This window comes from Mirounga leonina, unplaced genomic scaffold (genome assembly GCF_011800145.1).
Source record: "Mirounga leonina isolate KUSES-001 unplaced genomic scaffold, KU_Mleo_1.0 Mir_366, whole genome shotgun sequence".
NCBI lineage: Eukaryota > Metazoa > Chordata > Mammalia > Carnivora > Phocidae > Mirounga > Mirounga leonina.
Genome location: NW_023270709.1, coordinates 3,259,796 through 3,278,500, shown reverse-complemented (window position 1 = coordinate 3,278,500; position 18,705 = coordinate 3,259,796).

The window sequence follows — 18,705 nt, the reverse complement described above, 5'->3', positions numbered from 1 at the left end:
TCGGAGTTGCAGATAGTAGAGTTCATGTTTGCTTTTAGGTGCTTCCAGGAAGTCAGTGAGAAAGGTGAGCGGAGCTCCTAGGTGAGGGACAGCCAGTGCTGGTCAGTAGACTTCAGGCTGACTCAGGGTCAGATCACGCACCATGCAAGCTGCCGGGTTCCGGTTGACTGACCCCCAAAGGCCTGCCGACTCCCTTCTTTCCCTCCCTCTGCCCCAGGTAAACCTCCGACAGGTGTGGTCAAGCAGAGGTCAGGGCAAGGACCGTGAGGGCAGCGGCAGCGTGGTTTGCTGGTGGGGGGAAATTTGTGCTTCCCAGCATTGGTGGCCTGCCCTCTTATATCAGGCAGTGGGTTTAGAAATAATTAGGAATCCTAAAGCCCAGTGGCTTATAAGAGAGTCTCTTTAGTAATGTAGTCCTGTCGTTGCTCATCTAGTCTAAGAACTTACGTGGGTTTCCTGGGCAGTGATGTCAGGAAATTGTTAGGATATACAGGTTTCACTTTTTGAAAAAAATTTTACTAAAGGAAATTATACTCATAAAAACCTCAGTCCCCTTCTTACCTCTCCTTTGTTCTTTTAATGTTGTTCCTTTGCATACATTGTCTGTTTGTGTCTCCTCTTTTGGAGTTGCGTGACATGTACCGCTTATATTTTTTCTTGATTATATTTCATCAGCATTATCTAAATCAGGACACAGGGGAAATATTTTCTATTTTTTAATTTAGCATGGCTTTGATATAAGATAAGACACCCTTGATTGGGTTTGCATTCCCTGCTGGATAAACATTTCCCGGTGTATATGAGTGTCATGGAAATAACATAGGGAGCTGAACTTCGATAACTTGCTGGACCTTTTCCAAGGAGTGGGTTGGGCTCCTTCACTCTGGGCCTGTCCGGTGTGCTGAGCTGAGGATTTCTTGAGGTCGGATCAGCGGGCCTGGCTTTCTGAGGGTAGCCAGGCTTATTGCTCCTGGAGTGTTTGGTGTTTACAAGAGAGGGATAGAATGAATTCTAGATGGGATAGAACAGACCCATGTATCTAAAAACAGAAGCTTCAAGTGTTAGAGGTGAAAATTCTTCTTAAGTCTCTGTATTAAGTAAATTTTGTGGAGGAACAATTCACTACAATTGTATACATTTTTAAGAGTCTGTAACTGTTAGAAATAGACCTGAAAGGGTATTAGCCTACAGCAGAAGCCAAAATTAATATAAATCATAATACCTTTTCTAGAGAAATTGGAATGCAGTAATTGCTTTAGGATATGTGTTTATAAATCTGATTTTTCTTGATGTCTTCCTGGGTACTGTGCAAAACATTCATGTTTTGTTCAAATCCTTGCACAATTTTGTTCTAAAACTATCAGCACGTATTTCCTGCCTTGCCACATGCAGTATTATTGAACTTAATTAAATTGTTTTGATTAATAACCAGTAGTCCTAACCTGTTAAGCCAATCCTTCCCCAAAGCTGTTAACCCCACCTGGACTCACTAGCTGCAATTTCACTCAGATCTGCTGGTCTGGTTTTATTTTGGGGGAGGCGCTTTCAAGGTAACACAATGGAGGAGGAGAAACAGGATCCATGGAAAATTTGTACCCTTCTTCGACCAGCAAGCATTAAAATAATGAAGAATTGATTATCGTCAGAGGGAAAAGTGAACATCCTAGAGGCAGGACGGTGCCTTGCACACAGTAATTGTCTAACAGTGGCACCCCACATGGGCCTGAGCCTGAGCAAGCTTTCAGCAGGATTGCTTCACAACTCACCAGCCCCAGCCACCTGAACCTGAGTGCTACTGTCCAGTGGGACAAAGAGATTCTTCTATTTGGGGTTTAAGAAACAAGAAAATAACTACACTGTTATTACCAAAAAAGAAACATTATACCTTATTTAATTAGAATTAGGTACATCGTGGGCAATAAATCATACAGTTGGGTCCTTTTTCTTCCAGGCTCCCTCTCAAGGAGTGGCAATAAACTCGTAGGTGCAAAGGATCCCTTGCCTGTCCCCAGTCCCTGTGTGCTCTGTGCTTCATGCTGAAGTTCTGTCCCATGTTCCATCCTGCTCTGCACCAATGTGGTTGCATCTCCTATCGGGCATTCATACTTGTTGCTGCGAATCCTAAGTTCTCCTGTCTCCAATTGCTTGTTCAGACTTTAAGAGGTGAGGCTTTCTCCCTATTTATCTATTGCATTAGCTGTGTTTTTCCCAGACCTAAAGGGTCATTCTCTGCCTTCAAAACATTTTTCAAAAGACTGCTGCTTGGCCTGCCCCAGAAATGTATTATTATTTTCGTGAAACTGTAGCTTTTTATGTTCTCTCTTCTTGAGTCCCTTAGTGCAATAGAAGCCTATGTTTATAGCTCACGTGGGGATTCCAAAATTGAAAAAGTCTCCTTGATTATACAGAAGTTATGGACTTTGGAATAATTCTTGTGTATATCTATCAAACACCTGTTTGATTTTCCCCATTTCACCCCAGAACATGTTTAATTAAGTGGTTCTCTCTATTGTATTGATATTGGAACATTTTTAATTCTGGGTAAAATATGTTCTGATCCATGGGGAAAATACCTTCCTGATAACATGCATGCTCAAAGAAAAAGCTTTCTCCTCACAGTTTTCTAATTACTCCATTTTCATCCCTGTTTCAGATATGCTTAGAACCTAATTTTGTATTTTGTTTCTTCCCTTTTGGAGGGAAATTATAATTACTTGCTGTTTGCAGAGTTGTTAGGAATATTAGCAAGATTGTAAGCTTCTTGGGGGTGGCAAACCTTTGTAACATTTTTCTTTTATATTCCACACAGAAATGAACACAATGTAGAACAGAGAACTGTGCTTAACTATGGAGAGAAGTGAGGGAGTGAGGAGGACGAGGCAAGCTGACCCCTCTGGCCCCCTGGCAGCATCTAGATGACATCTTTTCCCTTCCATCCTGACATCAGCAACTGTGGCAGAGTTGAGCATTGGCTGCACCCACCCCAGAAAAATATGAAACCTCGAGGGGAGCCTGAGAACAAATTCACAGCTTATCTAAGAAAACCGTCCATGTTGATCAAGGGAATGGCTTCTGATAACATTTCACTTAAACCCCAAATAGATTGACCAATCTTGCCACTCCCATAAACTTATAGTCTGAAATCAGCTTAGTCATAAGGAAGAAAGTACTAGAACACTTGCAAGAGTTCTGATGCTAAAAAGCATCTGAGTAAAAACTCAGTGTGGGTTGAGAACAGGGGCTGGCAAACCTCTTCTGTAAAGGACCTGATAGTAAATATTTTAGGTTTTGTCACTATCACAACTGCTCAACTCTGCTATTGCAGCAAAGCAGCCTCAGACAATACGTAAGCCAATATTGTGGCTGTTTTCAAGAGAATTTTTCAAAAACAGTGAGAACCTGGGGGGCTGGATTTGGTGTGTGGGTTGTACTTTTCTGACCCCTGGTCTAAAAGATCAAAGATACAATGTGGATCTAATTCTTTGATGTGGGATTTTGCCAGGTTCCTGAGCTTCCTGGGGGCTTCCAGGGGCCAGAAGGGAAGGGAGGCTCGGTGGAGTGGGGGGAGGGGGGGAGCCGCCCTTGGACTGGCCTCTGCCCACCTCTCACCTCTCCACACTGAATCCGTTTCTGGTCTTTCCCCAGAGGTTCCCAGAGCACAGGTGTGGACATGAGGCTGGGATCCTGCGTCCAGCAGAAGTGCCTAGTCTTTCTGGTTAACCTGTATGACTGAATTATTCGTTGAAATCCCTTCCTATTTGTCACTAAACCTAGATTTTACTTTATGAACTTTTGGCACAAGAAGCATGCCCTTTATAAACCAAACCTACAAATCTCCCAATTATAAAAGACCAGGAGAAAATTTAGGATCATTATGCCCATGGAGAATCATTCCAGCTCACATGAATATATTTGAATCTTAAACAAATTAATAGACTAAAATGATCTGAAGTAGAGACTAATGGGAAAAATAGTTACTAAAAGATTTTAAAGTTCAACTCTGGGGGCGCCTGGGTGGCTCAGTTGGTTAAGCGACTGCCTTCGGCTCAGGTCATGATCCTGGAGTCCCGGGATCGAGTCCCGCATCGGGCTCCCTGCTCGGCGGGGAGTCTGCTTCTCCCTCTGACCCTCCTCCCTCTCATGCTCTCTGTCTCTCATTCTCTCTCTCTCAAATAAATAAATAAAATCTTAAAAAAAAAAAAAAAGTTCAACTCTGAATGGTTGTATAAAGGTTGTTAGCTTTGGTAAATAAGTGTTTGGAAGTTCACATCGTACTCATATCACCTTTGCAGTATCAAATGTTCAAGACTCTACGAGACCAGGAAGCTAAAGAAAACACAAATGCTGACTTTTGCATGGGTTTTTCCTGATCTGCTTTTCCTTGCTTCTGCATTTATAGGAGGACAGCAGGAGAATCACCACCATTACATAGCAATCTTGGGAAATCTACTGAAGACTAAACATTCTGAACATGCTCTGGGAACAGAAGAATACATTTAAACAAATTCATTCTCATCTGGAGGGTATTGGCAAAATAAATTCAGGGCCTTGCCTTAGTTAGAGTTTGTCTGGTTGAAGGGGTAAAATCCTACCTGGGCATAGTAAAAGGAAGCATGTGCTAGAAATACACAAGGAACCTCCTGGGACCAAGGGCAGATATAGGACCAAGAATGGGGCCTGGAAGTGGTCAGGTTCATTCTTTTGTCCCTCCCTCCTGTGCCCAGGTCTCTCATACTTGGTTTGACATGGAGACTTCTACAGTTTCCAGCACTTCTTTGCAGAACAGCCTTCTCTGCTTACTTACTGGGGTGCTGGTTCCAAATGGGCATCCTCAAAAAAGCATCTCATTCCTGGAATCCCCATACCACAAAGAGGGTCAAATGCAAAGAAGGCCCCTAATAAATCTTTCTTAACTAGTCCCTTGACAGAATGGTCAGAATTAAATAACTATGGTGTGTATAGCTAACTAGATATTCCTTGGCCAAACTTCACATTTTGGGGAGAGAGAAATCAACTGGCCAGTCTGAGCCAGCATCCACTATTTGTCCAGTCAGCTGTTAGGCTGTGATTCCAGACCTTACCTTCTATCAGTGAGGCAGTTTTCAGAAGACATCTGGCACCAAGAAAAGTACTTACATTAGTGCTTTCATTTAGTCTAAAACTAAATGGTTTTTAGACTAAATGGTTCCTGAAACAGTAAGATATCAATTTAACAAGTTACTTTAGTCATGTCAAAGCCTAAACAACTTAGTGGATTCCTAAGTTACAACCACCGCAGAGAAGGACTCCACAGACCTTACACGGTGGGTGATATCCTGGCAGAAGGGGACTCTGCCCATGTCCAAATCAACCCAGACTGCTCTGTCTGCTGTTGATTCACAAAGGCCACATCAGAGGAGGGCATCAACTGATTAAAGATAATTTGCTTATTTGTATCATGTAGGTTTAAACATTGCCATACATCATGTTCTCTACTGGAATGCTCCTCTAGGAAAAAACGTTTCAGCTCTAATGGCACAACCCTACACTAGGGTGCCCATCTGTCCTAGTTGGCCCAGGACCATCCTCGTATTATCACTGGAAGCCCCACATCCTAGGAAATCCCCCAGTCTGGGGTAAGCTAGGACAGTAGGTCACCCTCACCTACAACCAACCTGAACCATAGAAGTGTGGCTGTGAGTAGCCAGTCCTCTTTTCATCCTCCAAATCTGATTCTGGAGGCAGCCTCCGAGGTGAGTGCCTTGTTGAGTCAGTGGGCTGCCTCACTGCATCTTTCTTCAGTGGGGAGTTTTCTCTACTTCCCAGAACCTGTGCTCTGCAAGGACTTTGATTCTGGGAACCATGCCTGAAGTTACAGCACTTAGCCCATCTGATAGGGCACTGGTGTTCACCATTCCTTCCAGAAGGACATGCAGGGGGAATAACAAGCCCATCCTCAAACACACCTTTGGGCCTAGAGGGGATAGAAAGTCACACATGCAAACACATAGCTTCTACCACTGACACCATCATATCAGAATACTAAGACCTTGCATTATAAGAATATTTCCCTATGATGTACACATGAAACTAATAGGGTATTATATGTCAATTATACCTTAGTTTAAAACAAGCTTACTTATTTCCCCCTTCCTATGGAAATACATATCCTGAGACAGAAGATTTGTCTGTTTTTTTTTTCCTGGTAAATGGCTGTATTCCCCATGCCAAGAATAGTGAGTAGCACTAAATATTTATTGAATGAGTGAGAACAAATAAATGAACTGAAGATAGAAAGAAAAGTTAGAAGGTGTTAGTTTTGGCTGCTATAACAACCAACCATAGATTGGGTGGCTTATATATAACAAATATATTTCTCATAGTTCAGGAGTCTGGAAGTCTAAGATCAGGGAGCCAGCATGGTCAAGTTCTGTTGAGAGTCCTTGTCCAGGTTGCAGACTGCCACTTCCTTGTAGCCTTAATGTGGCAGAGAGCAAAAAGGAGAAACAAGCAAGAAAAGTCTTGCTTGACTCTTAAAAGGACGCTAATCCCATTCAGGAGGCCTCACTCTTACGACCTCATCTAATCCTGATCATCTCCCAAAGGCCCCACCTTCTAGTATCATCACACTGGGGGATGGGGTTTCAACATATGAATTTAGGGGGTACACAAGCATTCAGTTTATAATCGAAGGATAATGTAACAACCAGCTTCAACCAGTCTTCTCTCCCAGGGGAGAGACAATAAAGGCCTAAATGAAGCTGGTTTTTAGGAGAAAGAATTAAAAAGATACTACTGCTCTCTGCCTAAACAATGTACATTATATATTTTCAGTATTTGAAATATTTCCAATCACTTTTTTTTCTGTAACTTCTACTCATTACACAAACACACACACACAATCCTTAAAAAAATTTTTCATAATGGAAAATCTCAAACATGTCCAAAATAGAAAATAGCATAATGAACTCCCTTCCACAGTGAAGAAATTTTGAGCAATCTTGTTTCTTCTATACTCCATCTATGTCTCCTCTTTCCTGGATTGTTAGGGGAAAAATGTCTCAGAAATCATGTGATTTCACTGGTATGATATTTTCCTCTTCTTTTTTTTTTTAAGATTTTATTTATTAATTTATTTGAGAGAGAGAGAGTGTGTGAGCAGGGGAGTGGCAAAGGAAGAGAGAAAATCTCAAGCAGACTCTCCACTGAGCCTAGAGCCCGACTGGGGGCTCGATCCCTTGACCCTGAGATCATGACCTGAGCCGAAATCAAGAGTCAGAAGCTTTGGGCGCCTGGGTGGCTCAGTTGGTTAAGCGACTGCCTTCGGCTCAGGTCATGATCCTGGAGTCCCGGGATCGAGTCCCGCATCGGGCTCCCTGCTCAGCAGGGCGTCTGCTTCTCCCTCTGCCCTCTTCCCTCTCGTGCTCTCTGTCTCTTCATTCTCTCTCTCTCAAATAAATAAATAAAATCTTAAAAAAAAAAAAAAAAGAGTCAGAAGCTTAACTGACAGAACCACCCAGGCGCCCCTGATATTTTCTTTTAAAATAACTTCCTACTATTGTTAAAAATTATGGGTATGTATTAGCCCAATTTCAGGTGGGTGAAATAGACAGGAGATGTAATGAACCTAAGATGAAACCATTGATATCTTCCAAAAGCTCCTCTGGTGTTAATATGCAACTAGAGTTGAGACCCATATAGCTGGTTGTTCCGCTTCTGTGTTCTCATGTCATCTGGTATCATAGATGTGATTTGGGGGCATGCTTGTCCATGATTCCCATGACACTGCATTGTAAAGGCCTCCCCCATGAGCTTGTAAGCTTCTAAGGGCAGGAACAGAGCTCTATTCACCACAGCATCCCAAATACAGAAAATCCCTAATAAGTACATGTGCATAAATATTGATTAAGATCTAATCAATAGGATTTTTCAATTTATTGTATAGGCTAAGGTACTGGCAAAGTTTATGATTTATTCCCAGACTTGTGTTGAAGTGAGTAACTAAAAAAATGGTGACACCATTGCATAAACCAGGAAGTGTGCTAGAGGACAGTGATTAAATCAGCTTGGAAATGTTGAATCTGAGATGCCTGTTGGGTACCGAACTAAAGAAGTTCAGCAGGCAGTGCAAAATGTGCATTTAGGGCTCAGGAGGGAGACTAAATCGAGAGAGAAATGTTTGGGTGTTTACCAATCAGAAATTATAGACGAGATAGACGAGAGAGAATTGAGGGAGCCAGTGTAGAAAGTTTTGAGGGTCAGGAGTAAGGGCAGGAATTTAGGGACCAGGAGGAAAAAGAGGCTTAGCACAGAATTTTTACAGATAAAAATTTGATTATGCCAAGTGAAATAAGTCAATCAGACAAAGACAATTATCATATGGTTTCACTGAAATATAAGAAATAGTGCAGAGGATCATAGGGGAAGGGAGGGAAGACTGGGAAGAAATCATAGAGGGAGACAAACCATGAAAGACTCTTGACTCTGGGAAACAAACAGTGTTTCTGGAGGGGAGGTAGGTGGGGGTTGGGGTAACTGGGTGATGGGCATTAAGGAGGACACATGATGTGATGAGCACTGGGTGTTGTTATATGCAACTGATGAATCATTGAATACTACATCTGAAACTAATGATTTACTATATGTGGGCTAATTGAATTTAAATAAAAAAGAAAAAACATTAGATGACCAGAGTCTGATAATAGTAACCTGCATTTATACTCAATAGGACAACCAATCAAAAATATAATGGCTGGGTGATAGACATTGGGGAGGGTATATGCCATGGTGAGCCCTGTGAATTGTATAAGACTGATGAATCACAGACCTGTACCTCTGAAACAAATAATACATTATATGTTAAAAAAAAAAAAAAGAAGAAGATAGTAGGAAGGGAAAATTGAAGGGGGGGAAATCGGAGGAGGAGACGAACCATGAGAGACTATGGACTCTGAGAAACAAACTGAGGGTTCTGGGGCGGGGGATGGGTTAGCCTGGTGATGGGTATTAAAGAGGGTACTTATTGAATGGAGCACTGGGTGTTATACACAAACAATGTATCATGGAACACTACATCAAAAATTAATGATGTAATGTATGGTGATTAACATAGTAAAATAAAATTTAAAAAAATATAAGAATTCAAACTATATTTTTGCTTTACAGATGCCAAATAACTAGTAAGTCTAAGTTCATAAATTGTGTTTCTGAGAAATAATGTTAATGTAACCCTGAACCTAAACCAATGCAATTTCCAATAAAAATTCCTTCCTAAAAAAAAAAATTTGAGAGGCAGGAACAGATGTAGTTATTAAAGGTAAGAGAACTAAACATTATGAATATACTTAATGTCACTGAAGTAAACACATAGAAGTCTCAAAAGGGTAAATTTTACATTGTGTATATTTTAACACACACACACACACAGATAAAGAAATTCCAAGAAGTGGGTAAGTGGGTATGTGGCCCCTCCAAACACTAGAGATAGAACAAGGAAAATGAGATCCGAACAGAGGACCATTGATTTGCTAAGCATGAGGTCATTGCTTCATCAACCTGAGACCAGTTTCAGGGACATGCAAGGGGGACAGGGATGCCAAATTACAGGGAAGAGGTGAGTGGGAGAAGCAGAGACCGTAAGGATGGGTTTCCTTTTACAAAAAATTGTAGTCTTGGGACGGTGGCTTTGGGAAATTATTTCTCAAAGTGCAGTCCTTGAATCCACCACATCAGAATCATCTGGAATATTCATTAAGATTCTTGGGCCCACCCCAGATATACTGAGTCAGACACTATAGGGTGATGAGAGGTTGTTTTTTGTTTTTTGCTTTAAGATTTTATTTATGTATTTGAGAGAGAGAGAACACACAAACAGGGGGAGGGCAGAGGGAGAGGGAGAAGCAGGTTCCCCGCTGAGCAGGGAGCCCAATGCAGGGCTCGATCCCAGGACCCTGAGATCATGACCTGAGCCCAAGGCAGACGCTTAACTGACTGAGCCACCCAGGTGCCCCTGAGGGGTACTTTTGAACACCAAAGTTCTAGGACCACAGTTAAGCTGGAAGGTTGTCTGGTGGAAGATTGAAGATGGGCACAGCCAGACATGTTTCTAGCAGAGGGAAGGATCAGGAGGAGAGGAAGGTGTTTTTCATTTGGTGGTGAGGTGGTGGCCTCAAACTAAACCCAGAGGGAACTGAAAGTGGATATAGAAGTAGATAAAGGAGCAGAGAAGTGTGGGAGGGAGGAAGAGGAATAGGGCGGGCACTCCCTGAACTGGGAGGACAGACTGAACTGCTGCAGGGCCTGAGCCCCTCATCAATCAGAAAGCGCTAAACTTGGGCTCTCACAGGTCTCAGGAAAGATAAGCATCAGGTACTCTCCAGGGCAGCATGCTGCCATAGCAGCTCATGGGCTGCAACAGGAATTCCAGGGGCTGGCAAAGACCTCAGTGAGAGGGAGAGCTGTGTGCATGGTGGGAAGGAGGTCAGGGTATGCACACTCTGCCTCATTAACCTTTCCAACTGCTACTCTGTTGAAAGGCTATTGTTTCAACCCCAAGACAACAGATTCTTTTATCTGGTTCTCTCTTATAATCCCCTTGAGGAAAAAAGCTTTAAAATAAGAGATGCAGAAGGTAGAGTTGAGGCGGCCCTGCTTCTTGGGTGCAGGGGTTACACAGAGCCTTTGGGAGAAGCTTGAGCTAACACTGCCCTACTGACACTAATGGGAGCCTCATTCTGCTCATTTTATGGCATGGAGATGCTGGGTAGCTGCAAGGGTTGACTGAAAAAAATGTGTAAAATATAATTAGTTTATTATCCAGCTCACGTAAGCATTCAAGAAATGGTAACTGCTATTGAGGTAATAGGAATATATTTTCATTATTATTATCATTATTATTAGGCAAACTCAGACATTTCACTGGGAAGGAAATGCCAGGAGATTGTTTTGTTGCAGCCAGGAGAGATGCCAACCACTGCCACCAAAGGTATCTTTAGGTGACTTGCCACCCTCCCTTCATGTCTCCATCTAGCTCAGTGGTTCCTACAGCTGACTACATGTTAAAATCAAAATTTAAAGGATACTAATGTCCGGGCCCTACCCCAAGTGAAACCAGAATCTCTGTGAGGTCTACTAAGGTCCAGATCAAGCCACTTTTCAGAGGCTCCTTAGGTAATTTCCAGGGACCACCTGAAATGAGCACCTCCACACTAGCTGGACACTAACAGCAGGTGGTGGGGTGAGCATGTTCAAGATGCTTTACAAACAGGCAGTGATTTACTGTCACACAGAGTTTTAGGTGACTAAGAGAAATGTTGGAACCACCTGACCACATATCCTCTAAGGCTATATGCTCTCTTTTGGCAACAGATGTACCCCTTCGGGACCAAATTGATGTTTGGTATGAATGGACATTTCAGCACACGTAAAAGTAGTTGTTGGAACAGAGGATGAGTCTACAGGATACTGGGATGATTTTCCCAAGCCTTACATTCCCAGGATGGATGTCCTGAGAAAGCACAGGGCATATCACTCTCCCAGTTGATCTGGCTACTGGGAAATTGTAGCCCAAATGCCCATTGCTAATGGGCAAATGCAAAATGTAACCTATTTTGCCCTCACTCTTCACTTTAATTTGGTTCCTTTATTCAAGATGAAGTCATTTTTCTTGTACTATTTCTACAGTGACTTTCTCCTCTCTTTCTGTGTCAGTGTGAGCAGTGGTGTAGGGGAGGGCTGTGTCCTCAGCCACATTTTCTTAAAATCTCTGCAACATCCTTTGGTAATGAGCACCATGTAAGCAGTCTGCAAAGCATAAGACAGGCTGAGGCTCCATCACATTTGCCCTAAAGAACCTACCTCAGGGAGGCAAAGTCTGTGACCTCTAGGTAAAGAAAATTCCCATGACATTAAAACCACTGCCTTATGTGGGTAAACATGGGGGTCTCAACTTCAGGTCCAAGTTCCCTGTGCTTATAGATCATGGGCTTCATTTTCAATTTTCAGTCCCAGTGGGAAAAGTCAATCTGTCCACATATGTGTGGGGAGGGATAAGCAAGTGGGGTGAAGAGGAAAGAGTAGGAATCAGGAAGCATAGACTCCAACACAAACTCCCCTACAAATCAGCTTTACCAACATGAACAAACTACTTCCCTGATTCCAGCCTCTTTAGCTAAAATGTGAGATTAGATCACATAGGTTCAGGACATCCAATAGATGTCTTTTCTTGCTGACACCTAAGGATCTGGGGGCTTTTTTTTTTTTTTTTTAACATTTCTTCATTTATTTTTAAAGAGAGAAAGAGAAAGAGCAGGGAGTGGGGCAGAGGGAGAGAATCTTAAGCAGACGCCCCGCTGAGCACAAAGCCCGATGTGGGGTTTGATCCCACCACCCAAGATCATGACCTGAGGTGAAATCAGGAGTCAGACACCCAACTGATTGAGCCACTCAGGTGCCCCACTAGGGGCCTCTTTTAATAATTCAGAATTTTGCCCTAACATCCCCAAGATCCAGAGCATATATGTTGGGAACATTTACCTTATGTCATCTTTGTGGTCCCTTCTAGTTCTAATATTTTCTAATTTTTCCCATTCCATGTTTTATAGCCCGTTATTGCTAAAACCTCTTGAGCTGGGGAATACCAAAGCCCCCAGCGCTAGCCACATCTGGCTTGGTAGTGGCTCAGAGGCATGTGTTGGCTCCTAGAACCATTTTAAGTAATAAACCTGGTGAGGAAAATCACCATAGCAACCTACCTCCTGTCTCCTTTCCACCCACACTCTTCTTCCAGGCCACACCCTTTTTGGCTGTTGATGAGTTTGGGTTACACATGGACGAGGCTGTGCCATGTGGCCTTTGTGGATTTAACTTAATGAGGGCCAAGTAAATGGTAATTGCCTTTCCCAGTCATGCTAGTAATTGGATGGTGAGGCCATAACTGCAGGGCTCTTAGTGCTTAGAACAAATGGCTCAGTGTTGCAACCCCTTATTGCCACATGACCTACTATTACTCCTGAACATTATTCTGCCAAGAGGATGACAGCAGTACCTACCTTACAGAAAACACCCAAAAGTCTGCTCAGAAATGTACAAGGGAGAGGTGCTCTGAAAGCATAAAGTCTGGTTTCAAACCAAAAAGCTCTGCTGAGTTGCTGCTGAGTCTCTGCTCCAATGTGGGTGAGGTTTAAAGATGGCTTCCCTGAATAAAATCCCATTTCACTCTTTTTCATGCCTTCCACTTTCCCTGCCTAGAGTAACCGAAACTGAAAGCTTGGATGATGACACAGCAATTGCTAATTTCCAGATATTTACTTCCCTGTTTAATAATACAGCAGTTACTGAGCACCTACTGTGTATTGGGCTGAAGCCTGCTTGAATGTGCACATCCTGCTATTTGTACATATTTCTTTCATCTGAAACATTGCTCTTCATCTGCCTGGGCTCATCAACATCTTAACTTATCAAGGCTCAGCTCAAACATCACTTTTTCAAGACTAGGAAAGAGAGCTTGGCCTCTTCTGAACTCTTGTGATACTTACTGCCTGTCACATTGATGTGGCCCCATTGTCTGCCCTTCTGTGCTGTCCAAACACCTGCTCTAAGACTTTGCTAGCCTGCAGGTTCCAGGAAGGCAGGCTTTGGGTCTTCACCCTCTTCATGTTGGCACCTGGCAGGTGGGATCAATGGCTCTGAATGTACAAGTGAAACATTTAGTAAATACTGTGTGGTTTGGGATTCATTTGCTTTTATTAGAGGAAGAAATGGAAATGTCACAGTAAGATGGACTTCCTCAGCTCTTCAAAGGCACTGGGTTAGAATCCAAAAAGTCCTCAGGAATTAGACTTCCAACTCAGCAGATTTTGAGACCTCTTAATTCATTATGGAGAAAGGGAACAACAACTATTTTCTTTGGTTTCTGATTTTTGTTTTTCTGGTTCTAGTTCTGGTTCTCTGCTTCTAAGCTTGATGCTTTTTGAAGGTCAGGCTACTGCCTACTGCCCCCCGTGGCTGTTTGGAGTGCTCTGATTTCATGGGGCATGTTCCCCAGCTGCACAGGGAAGCAGCATCAGGGTGAGGGGTTCCCAGGATGTGGCGATCCAGTGCTAAAACTGGTGCAGCCTTAATGGGTCACCCTGAAGCACATCTGTGTAGCTTCAAGCATCTGAGGGATAAATACAGGAATGAGGGTAGAGAGGGCATGCTGACTCATTTTATCTGGTCATTTTATCTGTAGTCTATGGCAGCAGATGAGACAAGGACAGCAGTGAAGACAGTCTGGAGGCAAGAGGACCTTGCCTGAAGTAGTTGCTTGAAAAGCTTTGGAAACGACAGCAGATAGCTGTATAACACTGCGAAAACAAGTCCTATAGAGACCTACTGTTGCCCAGCTTATCACATGGAAGATTTACAAGCACAGCCCTACAAGGCACAGCTACCCCACATCAATGACTTGCAAATGGAGAGAATCATGACAAGCCAGCCTCAGACCCTCCTCAGTAGGAATCTAAAAGATGTGAAACATCACTTAGAGAGGTCTGAGATAAGGGGATTTTAAGTTTCAAGGATTTCCAAGCTTGCCCAGGTTGAAACAGGCATTTGGAAGCTCAGCTCTGTTCTAAGGAGAGGTCCCAGCCCCGAGGTCCATGTTAGTGTCCACACATCTACTCCATACAACTGAGGGGCTTCAATCCAGGGCTTGCGCCAAAGGATTGTGGGTGATTTATCATCTGAAAGATGCAAAACAGGAAAACTGCAGTCACTGTAATCTTAGTGCAGGGATGATGTAGCTCATAACGTTTAACTCTAGTTTAATTATTATAGACGGGGACCCTGATAATACATCAAAGTCAGTATTAAGCTTACTGTGATGACAGTCTTAGTTGATCAGTTATCTGGGAAGAGTCATGTTATTTTGATCTTTCAGGGAGAACAAGAATGGGTCAATATTATTGTCCAAAAATATTAGCCAATAAAGATAGAGAAGCTCCATCTTTAGCATCCTATTAGCCTAAGCATTTAAAAAATTCCCTGCATAGTGTTAAATAAATATCTGGAAATTAATGATTTAGTTAACCTGCTGGATGTTGGGAAATGCAGTAAGACCACCTTCATTCATTTTTGAAGAGGTTTTGTGCCCAGGCCAGACAAAAAATAGTCTGTTGTCTAATAGGTAGGCGTTTACTGAATACATAGACACACACACACACACACACACACGCATGCACACTCACACACACAGAACAAGACTGAGAGTGCACTACATCAAAAACTAATGATGTACTACATGCCGGCTAACTGAACATAATAAAAAAATAGACACACTAAATCATGAGGTTTTGTTTATCATAAATAAATAAAATAAAAATAAAGATAAAAAAAGACTGAGAGTGATAGAGGATGACCCAGAGAGAGTAAGAGAAATTATGACCATCAGGGAAAGTGAGAGAGAGGAACTGCTTGCTTTGTTTCCATCCATCCACCCAGTTCTAGTGCATGTACAACTTCAGCATAAATCCCCTTTTCACCTTGAAAACTCAAGAGTGTTTCCATTTCCCACACTGATGACAACGAACATAGTTACAAACTATATCTATGCAGTAACACAGCATATCAACCATTTTTTAATAGACTTTTTTTTTAATAGAAAAGGAAAAAAAATCTCCCATAAGGATAACTCTGAATTTAGAAAAAGTGGGTAGGTTTCATGACTAGCTGTGCCTTCTCAGTACCTGGTAAAGCACTTTTCAAAATTATATATATATAAATCAGCACTAAAATAAAAAGACTTCAGGAAATTATACCCTATCAGAAACAGTCTACTTTGGCATTTCTGATTATTTCACTATCAGCTTGAGTTATTTATTTTTTCAAGAATGTTGTTTGGAGACAATTTTTATCAGTGAGTCAACCTTTGTTTGCTTATATTGGTTTCACCTGCTATTATTTTTCCTCACTGCTCTTTCAGCTTTCACCATTTATTGAGCCCTGACTGAAGAAGGATGTCCACTCATTGATATGTTGACACCTTGATAAGTCACCCACACATGTACCACACACGCATCCCCCTCACACATACCATACACCACACACACCACACATGCACACACACCACACACTCATACCATATACCCCATATACATATACACACACACATCACGCACTCACACCATATACCACACACACACCCCACACACACATCACACACACACCAGACTCACACACAGTGGATAGTGTGGAGATTTTTCTCCAGAGTTGACTGCTTAATAAGCACTCCATTATCTAGAAATTCATACTTGTCTATTCTTACTGCTATAAATAACCAGGTTGATCACCATGTGCTTTTGGCTTTAATGAGGAAAGTTTCTTAGGCTCGATGTTGCCCCGGACCAGCTCTGTGCTTCCTGTTGGAGGAGGTCATTGTTCTGTCCATCTGTAGCTGAGAGAGCATGCATCTCCTCGTGTAGAAGCAGAGTACCTCTCACTTGATAGGAGTCCTGGAATCTGCAGTTCCTGTTCCAGGCTTTCAGTCAATAGAAAGTAGTACCTTAGAATATTTCAGTAAATGATAAGGAAAACTGCTTATTTAAATTATGAATGTGAGGTGCAGTCTCTGAAGTTCTAGCCTGTGTCTTTCTAATATCTTTATTTTTTATGGCACTTGAAAACTTCAAAGGACACCTACATACTCTGTCTTATGACCAGCTGTTTCAACAACAGAGTGAAGTATTTGTTATTCTTACTGAATTCACATCGAGGAAACAGAAGCTCTGAGAGACAAATTGATTTGTTCATGGTCACATGATCAGTCATCAGCATTTACCAGGATAAGACTTGAGCTGTCCTGCTTTCTTCTTTACATGTAGGAAAATGTTCTTTTAATTTACTGCTTTAAGGTCTTTCATTATGCCTTTTACCAACCAAGCCACCGTTAAGATAATAGGGTTAACGTAAGTTTAGAAAGATTTCTGAGGGCAGTTGTGTAAATTAAGTTAGATAAATCATTGTAAATTATTAGTTTATAGCTCTGGAATTGATAAAGAGCATGTGCTTGTGACACATGCTCAGACCTGTTCTGTTTTGAACTAACTGCCTGGCTAGTTAAACATCACACAAGTCTTATACATGTGTTCCTCTTAGTTTGTGATCATGAAACTTGAAGACATGCCTTTTTGGAATATTATATTTTCTTCAAAACTCCCTCTTGCCCTCTAGTTTAATCTATTCCACCTGAAATGAGGCCCACAGGCGTTCCTGAAGAGAGCTAAACACATCTCATCAGCAGCTGCACAGGAAGGCCAGAAAACTGTAAGAACCAGAGGCCTTGTCTGAAGCTTGACAAAGGCATCAAGGATGAAGGAGACCGAGAATTTTCACTTGTTCCCCTCTGCTCACTGGCATGCTTCTGTTCATCCAACTGATATCAGTGAAAAAGTTGCTCACCTGAAACTTATTTCCCAGAATTTGCTATTTCTTTAAGAAATCCAAAGGAATAGTTGTTCCCTAAACTCTGGTTGTATAAGATCAGGCTGATGTTTCCTGGCCTAGATCCTACCTCTTCATCCATTTGGATGGACATGAAAGTGGAGATTCTATTGTTTGCTCTTATTTCTTTTTTTTTTTTTAAGATTTTATTTATTTATTTGAGACAGAGAGAATGAGATACAGAGAGCATGAGAGGGAGGAGGGTCAGAGGGAGAAGCAGACTCCCTGCCGAGCAGGGAGCCCGATGCGGGACTCGATCCTGGGACTCCAGGATCATGACCTGAGCCGAAGGCAGTTGCTTAACCAACTGAGCCACCCAGGCGCCCCTGTTTGCTCTTATTTCTGTAGAGTAAATCTTGTCTCCCCAATTTCCTTAACGGTAAAAGCCATAATTTATACTTGCTGATTATTTAACAAGTCCTCTGAAATACTCAGTGGTGAATTGGTAGGTAATCAGACATTGATAAAACCCATATCATTGTGTCTACAACAGATTAGATTAGAGAATCGTATCAGCAAGAATCCCACCAGGAAGGCTGGGATTCCCTGGAGAAGGAAGCCATCACTCCATCTGTGTCAGTCCTTCTGATCTATTCATATCCAGTCTTGGGAACATTCTGTTCCCTCAGATCAGAGCATATAATACCAAAGTAGCTATAAGCATGAGTGTAGAGTCAGACTCTACCGGGTGCCACAACCTCCATGGGTGACCTCAGGCAAATTATTTAACCAGCTAATGACTCTGTTTCCCCATTCTAATATGGGCCTAATAATGGTAAACATTTCAGCAGTCCTCAAAAATGTAGCAAGTGTTTAATGAATGCTTGAGATACTTATGGTCATATTACCACTTCTCTGGCATCTTAAATGTACAAAATTCTTAAGTCTATTTACACAGTCTTAGCCAGCAATTTTTTCTTAGTTTACCTTTCTTCATCTTCAGCAACTTGTTTCCATTAGCTGAGCTGAAGAGCAGGCTCTTCTTATGAGGATATGCACCACAAGTCTTTCCTGGGATTCCTCTTCTTCAGAGACAAAAAAGTGGAAACTACTCCCATTTTCATCCTTTCCTTTGTTTCAACCTTATTCCAGATCTCTCCCTTTCTAAGGAGATATCCATGCTTTGCTATTTCCTTTAGGATCCCCTGCCCCCTCTCTTGTCTTCCATCCATCCTAGGTCTGACTCTCTGCCCAGAGTAGTGGTGGTAGCAGTGGTCACAAGCTCTAAACCGAATTCAGTTCACAGGT